This window comes from Calidris pugnax, unplaced genomic scaffold (assembly GCF_001431845.1).
Source record: "Calidris pugnax isolate Ruff unplaced genomic scaffold, ASM143184v1 scaffold222, whole genome shotgun sequence".
Taxonomy (NCBI): Eukaryota; Metazoa; Chordata; class Aves; order Charadriiformes; family Scolopacidae; genus Calidris; species Calidris pugnax.
The window spans coordinates 605,426-615,369 of record NW_015091085.1 but is presented as its reverse complement, the minus strand read 5'-3'; the positions used below and the strand labels follow the sequence as shown (position 1 = coordinate 615,369).

General features: G+C 44.4%; 1 long non-coding RNA gene across 1 annotated transcript; it reads left to right on the top strand.

Annotated features, from left to right (window-relative positions):
• Positions 1-1,357: 1,357 nt before the first annotated feature.
• Positions 1,358-7,875, top strand: LOC106897220. The gene is made up of 3 exons (XR_001413753.1): positions 1,358-1,494; positions 3,967-4,116; positions 7,758-7,875. It is a non-coding gene; the product is annotated as an uncharacterized LOC106897220 (long non-coding RNA).
• The last annotated feature ends 2,069 nt before the right edge of the window (positions 7,876-9,944 follow it).

Here is a 9,944-nt window from a genome sequence, read left to right as displayed (position 1 = left end):
CTGTGCCTCAGAGAGAGCACAGGGCCATGTAGAGAGAGAAGTAATTTATGTATTTAGGGAATAAGCACTCAACATAAATGGATTCTGCCTAGCTTCTGGGAACCTGAAGCTTATACTGGGCACCCTTAGTAATAATTCCCATTCCCTAATATCCTGGTACCCATATTTACAGTGTTCACACCATGTAATACACATCGTCTTCAGAGGCATCCACTGAATATGGGAAACTCGGGTAACTCCAGCTGTTGTTACTGCTTTTAACCCAGGGAGATTTGGGGGATTATTCCCACTGCCTCTCACGCTCAGCTAGTGCAGTGCATGGTTTTGTATGACATCTCCATTGTACTATAACCAACACGGAGTCCATAACGTAGCAAAGGAAAGTTTGGATCCATAAAAAACTAAATGAAAGGGGTGGAGAGAGAATGGTAAAAACTTCAGAGATTTTGAGATTCTTTGGTGGTTGTAGACCTGTTCTACTCAGATCAACCCCACGTGAAGGTGAGATTGGCCTCTTGCTTATACTTGCTTGCTTTGACTGAAGTGGATCTCCAGCTGACTCCCATTGGTAGATCCATGACAGGGAAATATTTGGATATCTTGCTAAACCATTTTTGCAGTTCCTTTGTGCCAGCAGACTGATTCCAAAAATACAACCACCATAGCCTGGGCCGAGATCTGGACTTACTTTCCAGTTTCCCATATGGGAAACTTTATAGTATGGAAAATATAGAGGGGACACCTGCTTCTGTACGAGTTACGTTAATGTTCTGTGGCGTTCATGTGAAAAACAAAATGTTCACTATTTCATGTTACACTGTAGGAATGATAATCCAAGCACATCATTTTTGGTTGATGTTGCTTCATTTTCCACCTGCCTCGAGTCTGCTGTGCTGCACACCAGTGTGTCAGCAAACATCAATTCCCAAGAGCCGCATCTGCCGGTTCCTTGCCATAACCACCAAACCACACACGAAGGATTCCTCCCAGTCCGTGGTGTACTCATCTGGCCTTGGGAACACGGTCCTGTTGCACGGGATCATCTTTAGACAAAGTCACTCGGGTCGCTAAGAGTCAAAGAGAAATTTGTAATGGAGAAAAGCATATGGTGTCCCTGTATTTATATCCCGTGGGCACATATGATCTGTCCCATGGGCACATCGGGGATATATTGTCCCCATGCACAGTGGAGAGGCAAGAGAGGTTTTCTTTGCAGATGACTCTGCAGATCATGACTCTGGAAGGGCAGGGAGGAGGAAAACGCCGGGTAAAACTCTATTTAAGCACATTCGGTTTACAATTCTGGTTTTGTTTTTTTTTTTTCTTCCTTTGCCAAGATGCTCTTTTCTACATTGCCAAATTCCGTCTCAGACTGATGCAGAGCGGTTTCAGAAGGTTGTGTTCATACCTCTGCACGGGCACCTGGCCCTTGAAGAGGGAAGCTCTGGTGTGCAGCCCCCAGCTTTGCCCCATTCCGGGTCTCAAGACAGGAGGGTGAGTAGTTCTGCGGGACTAAGGGAGCTGTAGCTGACCCTGAATGCCCCGTGTAGAGCTGGGCAGTGCCTTTACCACACCTGTGGCTACACAGAGTGTTAGGGGTACCTGTTAAGTGAATTGTTTTGCCCTGACATTAATTTCTTTCTTTTTGTCCTAATAGCCATGTTCAGCCTCCAACTGTTCTCGCGGCCGAACGCCGGCGTTAAACCCGCTTAAATCTGAAACAATCAGCAGAAATCTGAACAATGAAAGTCACCGGGGCCTCTGGCAGGAAAAAATAACTTCAGGGCAGTTTCACATGTTCAGTATGTTTGCTGCTTTACATATTATTTCCATATCAAATGTCTCTTTTGGTAAAATTTTGCTCTGCAGCAGAGCGTGGGGCGGTTTTTGCTCCATGAGTGTGAAATAGCCTCGGTTCACAAGTTCCTCAGCCCCAGTTGCTAGGCGTTCCAAAATCTGAGCCAAGCTGAAGGGCAGCCCATTTTTTGTAACGGTCAGAGCAAAAAGCCTTGATCTCAAACGTCTTGGTTTATCCAAGATCCAAAGGCTTCACAGCTTTGGCCCGTCTCTCAGAGCGACATCTATCATTCTGCTTTTATCCGGAGGGTGCTACCGAGAAGCCACTTGTAATGTCATTATTCCCGAGATGTGTTTTTAATTGTAGCAGGATCTCAGCTCTGCCAGAGGTGAAGAGGAGATCATCAGGAGGAATATTCTGGGAGATTTCACCGTGTTTTTGCTGGACTCCTCTTGGAGGCTCAGCTCCCCATCTCAGCTCCAAGGGGGAGGTTGCGTGGCCGGTTCGTGGGGAAGAAGGGGACAGGCTGCCCCATTTTGGTGGTGAGCAAAGAGAAGTGGTTGAGGTTGTACGTCTGTCTGCACGTCTGTCTGTGCGCAGCGTTGCTCGCCCTTGGACTGGACGGCTTATTCATGGAAAGACCACTCGTTTTCTTCCCATGTTCTTTAACTGTAGTCACATGTGGCCAAGCTAAACCCCCGCAGTGCGACTGTTTTTTCCTATTTACACGTGTTACTAAGAGACATCAGCTAAGGATGTGTTATTACAAGTTTGGGAATGACCCCATGCTTGGCACGGGGCCAAGCCAAACGTTTTATTTCACTTAAAAAAGCAAAACGCGATAGAGTCAGTAGTTATAATTATGATTGGCAAGCAGAGGTGGAGTGCTACTATGAAACAGAAAGACGGGAAATTCCAATAATCCTGATTAATAAGCGTAGTCATTAATTCCATCAGTGGGATTATAAAACAGAAATGTCATTCTCTCTGAAGAGCAGTTTTGTCAGGAAAGGGCACGGGAGACAAACTGCACAAAAAAAAGACTGATTCATTGATCAAGGCACCTTGATATGATAAAGATGTTAAAATTGAGAATATTTGAAAAGCTTTTGTTAGATTCATTAAGCTTCATGTCTATAAAAAAAAAAAAAAAAAAAAAAAAAAAAAGGAAAATTAAAAAGCAGAAATATGATTTAAGTAGCAATGAAACAGACCTAGAGGGGGGAAAAATTATGAAACAGTCTTATGAAATAGACAAAGAGGAATCTAAAAAACATTTAATTATCTCTAAGGACAACACAGAATGCTTTCTCTTTGTCACACCAGTACCGTTGTGACCAATTTCTTAGTGCTCCCCTTCTCCTGTTTACATATACAAGAGGGAATATGTTGCTTTCTCTTTGACAGTCTCTTGTTAGAACATATGAACCACAACATTCTAGTAACAAAATTACCCAGTTTTTGTGGTTATTTTCTGAAGAGGGACAGTAATTCAGAAATGACTATTTTCCTCTCTTTGTACTGGTTATTTCATTGTGGACTCTAAATGCTGGCATGAGACACACTGACTGCACTGGAGTAGAATTTGGAGGGGATGTTACTGGCGCACCCACTTGCACTGTTCTGCTTGAGAGTTTGTCAGTGTTTCAATAGCAAACCGCTCCTCGCAGAGATTTATAACTAGGTCATAAAAGTTCCCTCCCAGCTAAAATTTTCACTTCTTTTAAGTTTTATGACACAAACACAAAATAGAAGTCTGATTTTTTTTCATGGGATATATTTCATCATAACGCATAAAGATTTATGCACTTAAATCCCATTCTTGTTGGGGAGAGTTACACGTCAGGCTCCGCCCGCGTGCATCAGCATAGGGATACGGAGGCAAATCATCACCTGGTTGTCCCTAACCTCAGTGAAGCCCAGAGAACAACGCCGACTTACACCAGCCCAGCTGGCTCGTATTCAGCATCCTTCATTCCCCGGCTGGGGCCAAATTGTTTTTGTCAGTGCTTTGATCGATACAATTTCAGTCTACTTCCTAAACTAATGGTGGAGGAGAGGAAGAATCCTTTCCGATGAACCTTATAGAGCTGGAGTCAGAACAATATATAAAAGATATTAGAGTCTGAAATAAACCTTTTTTTTTTTTTTTTGTTTCTCTCTATCAGAACTGGGAGCCGGATTCCAAACTGATTTGGGCTAATGATGTCCATTGGCCTCATTGCCTCTGTCAAGAACTGTATAAAGCAACAGCTGGAAAAGCACTGAGTCCACAGCATATCCAGAGACCTCTTTGATGATTTCTACTCTTATGCCAGGTACAAGGCTTATTATATGCACTGAAAAAACGACATTTCATTTGTTTATGAATGATATACCTTGAGTGCTGTGTCCGGTTTTGGGCCCCTTCCCACAAAAAAAAAAAAATAGTGAGCGGCTGGAGCGGGTCCAGAGAAGGGCAAGGAAGCTGGTGAGGGGTCTGGAGAAGAAGTCTTGTGAGGAGAGGCTGAGGGAGCTGGGGGTGTTGAGCCTGGAGAAAAGGAGGCTGAGGGGAGACCTTCTGGCTCTCTCCAACTCCCTGAAAGGAGGGTGTAGCCAGGGGGGGTCGGTCTCTTCTCCCAAGTCCCAGGTGATGGGACAAGAGGAAATGGCCTCCAGTTGCACCAGGGGAGGTTCAGGTTGGAGATTGGGACAAAAGTTTCCACAGAAAGTGTTCTTAAGCCTTGGAATGGGCTGCCCAGGGAAGGGGTTGAGGCCCCATCCCTGGTGGGATTTAAAAGCCGGGTTGCCATAGTGCTTAGAGACATGGTTTAGTGATGGGGTTTTTTTATCCGAGTGAGGTTGATGGTTGGAGTAGGTGATCTTCAAGGTCCCTTCCAACCTGGGCAATTCTATGATTCTGTATTTCATGTCAGACATAAGGATTTATGTAGTCTTTTTCCTGTCTCTTTCCATTTGTGGACAAAGTCTGTGTTTCAGTTGCTGAGCACCATTTACAAACGCTGTGTAGTGCTGGCTGTAAGAGAAGCAGATGGGCCGTTGTGTCAAAGGTCCAGTTCCTTCCTGAAGTTTTAGCAGACCTATCGGAGATTTATGTTTCTTCCCTAAGAGTGCAGACTGTTCTTCCACGGTTACCCTGGACTCTTGGAAGATCTCCCCGTTCGGCCAAAAAAAGCCAGATCTTCAGGTAGTTGTGATGAAAGCCGTGGGCTAGACAATTAAAGGATAATGCAGTTGAAATAGTGCCAAATTCATCCTAAGTGCGGGCTTTTTGCAAAAAAAAAACTACCACAGAAGTACTTAGGCTGCCATTGCACATTACACTTTTTCTAATAACACTTGCTATTTTACCAATCCAGTTTTCAGGGATTTAGTTCTCTTTTGTAGACACAGCCACACTGTATTTCTTTAGCCAATAACTAGGGCCATGTGCACTACTCTCTGTCAAATCCCAAACCACCAGACACCGGCCAGGTTTCAGTTTTCGTTATGAACTCAAAATTCAGACCAGGATGGTCTGCTGAGGAAGTGGTTTGTTAAGGTTCACAAACCTTGCAAACAAACTTTGGCCCTATTTTGATTCGCCCCGCTTCTAAGGGGAAGGAGGCATGTTTGAAAACCAGGTTGGAGATGGCTCCTCCTGATGCATTTCCCAGCTCTTTGGCTTAGCCAAGGAGGCAAACCAAGCCCCCCCTTAGCCACTGCTTCAGAAGAAAATTTGTAGCGTGGTCTGGCACTCTTTTACCTCTCAGGTGGTTAACCTGTGTTGGAGCACAGCACTGAAAGAGCCATTTTCAAATGGTTTTGAAACATGCCTCGTGCTCGGCGCAGGCATGGAAGTAGCTAATCAGAGCTGCATGGATAGAGCGTTCAGGCTTCTTGGTCTCCATCCAAGGGTACTCAGAGCTTGAGGTTTTAAGTTACTGCTCGGTTGGTTATATATTCGGAACAGAACGACAATTCTTCTAAGTAAGCTGATTAGAAAAGAAAACTCCCCTCAACCCCAATTTTAACGCTCTGAAACAACTCTCACCGTTACAGCATGGGGGGCAGGTAGGGGGAAGTGGGCGTTTGCCTGACGGAGATACTTTTGCTTTTGTTTTTTGTCTCTCCTGGCGTTATGTTCCTGAGACGTCGTTTTAGCGCCAGATGAAAGCCTTGGCAGCGAAATATTGCCGTGTGGCTTACATTAGTGATAGTAATAGCCTGCTCCAGAGTTACCCACCCAACATGCCTTTGAATTTCCTTGATTGAATTGACCCGGCGAGGTCTCAGACACGGCTAATCTTTGTTCTCTGGCAGACTGTCTTCATTAGGACATGGCAGGACACTGCAGGAGCAGCCTTCTGCTGAGATAGTGTCGTTTCCCACTACACAGAGCCTCCTATGGTCAGTGGGTTTGTTACCTGGCAGGACAGTGAGCCTTTAAATGAGTGTTGGGGATTTTGTCTGGGTTTGGTGGGGTTTTTTTCCCCTATGGATGCTAGCTCCAAAGCTGGGGTTCCTCATACCAGCCCATACTGCACAGGAAAGCCAAAATAGGCAGACTGTACGTGGAAGGGAAACTCGAAGTCTGGGAAAGGCACTAAATCTAGTATTGGTTGTGGCACTGCTGAAGCTAATTCTGGCTGGCAAGTATGAAGGGGGCTGAGTAATGCTGCAGTCTGTCACCTCTCACCCTGCTTAGTGTGACAGCCCTTGCAAGGCATCCCATGTAAAAATAAAAAAGTATCTTAAAATGTGCTAGAAACTGCTATGAGGTGAGTTATTTGATTTGAAACACAGAGTTATCAGAGAAACCAGCCCTATTTTCAGTTCATCTGTATCCGTGGAGCAGCAGTTGCTTCTAAGAGTGCTGTGGGTTTGTAAACTGTCCATGCAAAATATTTCCCTCTCTTTCTCTCCCAATACCTTAGTTTATCTATGTATTTCGAAGGTGTCCAACTTTCCATTCCTGATGTTCTGTTCAAGTTTGTTTCACTGTAATGAGTCACGTAAGGGAAGTAGAAATTTTTTTTCTTGTGTGGCTGAGAGGCTGAGCTGTTTCCCTCTGTGAAAGGGGGGAGAAAAAATGGGAAGACGTACTTAAGAGGCAAGAAGAGGATTTGATTCACATATATCTAACACCAAACATCAGAATATTTTCTGCAGATTGGGACATATATTGAGTATAAAAGAAAAACATCTAAAATTGATTTAAAAAAATCTTCTTTCTAAGTGTTCAAGACTAGGCTGGATGGGGCTTTGAGCAACCTGGTCTGGTGGGAGGTGTCTCTGCCCAGGGCAAGGGGGTTGGAACTCAATGATCTTTAAGGTCCCTTCCAACTCTAACAATTCTATGATTCTGTGATTCTGATCCTGAATGTATAAATTGATCTGTCACAACCACTGTCACGAGATGTTCTTGAGATTAAGAAGGCATCAGGTGGACGAATTATAAGGACAGAGCGGAAGCCACCAGGAGAAAGAAGGGAAGTGACAGGACAACAGGTAACAGGCACAAACTTGAGCATAAGTTCCACCTAAACACGAGGAGGAACTTCTTTACTTTGAAGGTGACAGAGCCCTGGAAGAGGCTGCCCAGAGAGGTGGTGGAGTCTCCTTCTCTGGAGACATTCCAAACCCGCCTGGACACATTCCCATGCAACCTTCTCTGGGTGGACCTGCCTTGGCAGGAGGTTGGACTAGATGATCTCCAGAGGGCCCTTCCATCCCCATATCATTCTGTGATTCTGTGGCAGTGGATGAGAAGGTGGAAGAACCTAGTGCTGGCTGGGAAATGAAAACAGGATTAGAAGATAGCTGGGCAGGGGAAAGAAGAGAGGGAGAGAAAGGTTTGCTAAAGAGAAGTCTTTCTAGATCATCAGGCACAAAATGCCTTTGAGCTGCTTAACTTTAGACCATTACTGTCTTTGAGGATGAGTTCCTCTTTCAAGAAAGCAACTTTTTGCATTTACAGGAGAACTGTCACCTCCAGTCTCCACCAGCTTTGACTACAGCCAAAGTCAGTGGCAGAATATCCCTTCCAATACCACCAGCCCTCTCAGCTCTACAAGCCAAAGCACCCACAGAAGCCAGAGCCACAAAGTATGTCGGTTATGCCAGGGGGAGGTTTCGGATGGATATTAGGAAAAAATTTTACACCAAAAGGGTTATTGAGCATTGGAAGAGGCTGCCCAGAGAAGTGGAGGAGTTGCCATCCCTGAAGGTGTTTAAAAGGCAGGCAGACGTGGTGCTGAGGGACGTGGGTTAGTGATGGTGTTTGTCAGTGTTGGGTTGATGGTTGGACTTGATGCTCTGAAAGGTCCCTTCCAACTGAGATGATTCTGTGATTCTATGAAGCAGGGGAAAGAAAATTGGGACTAACTGGCTGGGTAAAGAGTTGAGGGCAAACAGCTGGTGAGAAGGTAGGTACAAAGACTGTATATCTATTATGTGTTGGAACATACATGGCGACAAGAAAGGGTGGATGGTTGGGGGAAGTTGTCATAGAGTGGCAAGACTTAGCAGATGAGGAGCTACAACGTAAAATGAGAATTGAGGCTGTCTGGGCATTACGACTAGGATTGGGAGAAGAAAAGAGACTGTGCATAAGCATCCAGAGGACTCTCATTTTTAGGGTAAGGAGAGAGCTGTGCTGGGAGCAGCGAGTGGAAAGGTTTCATGAGAAAGATGAAATTTGGATCTTGAGGCAGCAGCAGGGAGGAGATCAGTGAAGGCAAAGCTGTGTCAGAGGAGACAGGCGGGGTCATGCTGACATGGGATAGACAAATAGCTGAGAAATATGCAGTAGTACATGTGATATTTAGGTCCCCTCACAGCTACTCTGCTGTCAGCAAAAGTCTGTTTAAATGCTACCAGAGTGTGTGTCATCCCACTTCAGTGTTGCCAATAAAGAGGTCAACAACCTATTGCTATAAGCTACGCCATTAAATTAAATGACTTAGATCCGTGTGGAAAATTCATATGGTTGACAGTGCAGCGCTTACAAGTAGTTACGTGATGGAACTTCTGTTTTTTCACTTTGCTTTCAAAAAACATAAAAAACAAGCCAAAATGCACAGCAAAATACATATTGGGAATACTATTAAAGTTTCAGTTAGAAAATTTCCAAAGCGCTCTGAACTTTGCAATCTTGATTACATTTCCCTGCCCCATTCCACAAATCTGCTCTCTGATACCATCTTAAATTGCAGACATAGTGGTTTTTTGGAGTTTTGTTTGCTATTTTGTCTCCACAGGCCATTTACTCACTGCCCTGCTTTGGGAGTGAATCAGGAATGAGTACCAGGGCAAGGTATTGTCTGCAGTGCTCTTGCTTCATTAGTTAGAAAAACCCCTGAGAGGTATAGAGGTGGAACAAGGCGGCTGTAGGAAGAAAAAGAACAAGTCATATGGCTACAATCGTTGAATACTGGCTCACACAGTTGGATTCTCTCCCTCTCCCTTTACCATTCCGTCCCTGTGCTTTGCCAGGCATCACACTTTTCCACAGGTGGTCACTAATTGTGTGTTCCTCATTTCTGGGGTCCTGACAGGAGACTCTAGGGTCTGGTTTGCAGAAGTGCTGAGCGTTCACAGCTGCAACTGAAGTTAGTGGTACTTGTGTTTTAAACATATGAAGGACTATGTAATGGTATACATTCTGAAATATCCATATGATAAATTTTAAGGGAACCGGTTAGTGAAGTCAACTGGCATGAGAAATACAGGGATTTGAATGTGGAGGAAGTTTGGAATTTCTCAAGTCAAAGGTACGAAACTATCTGCAATTTGGAACCCAACAAGGTGGGTGGAAAAGACTTACCAAGAGGGCCCCAGCCCTAACTGGAAGAATAACCATCTCGAAGGGGATATTAAGAGTAAGCAGGGAGCTTACAAGGGATGGAAAAAAGGATCAACCGGCAAAGAAAGCTATGTCTTGGATGTCAGGAAGTATACAGGCAAAGTGAGAGCTGCCAGAAATCGGACTGAGTTGAACCTTGAAAAGAAAATTAAAGCAAGCAGCAAGAAGTTCTTTGGTTATAGAAATAGAAAGACAACAAGAGAAGTAAAGAGATGAAATTGGAATGCTGTATGAACTAAAAATACGGCAAGGATTTGATTCTCAAAGTATAACCCCAAAAATTGAGCAAATACCAGACCT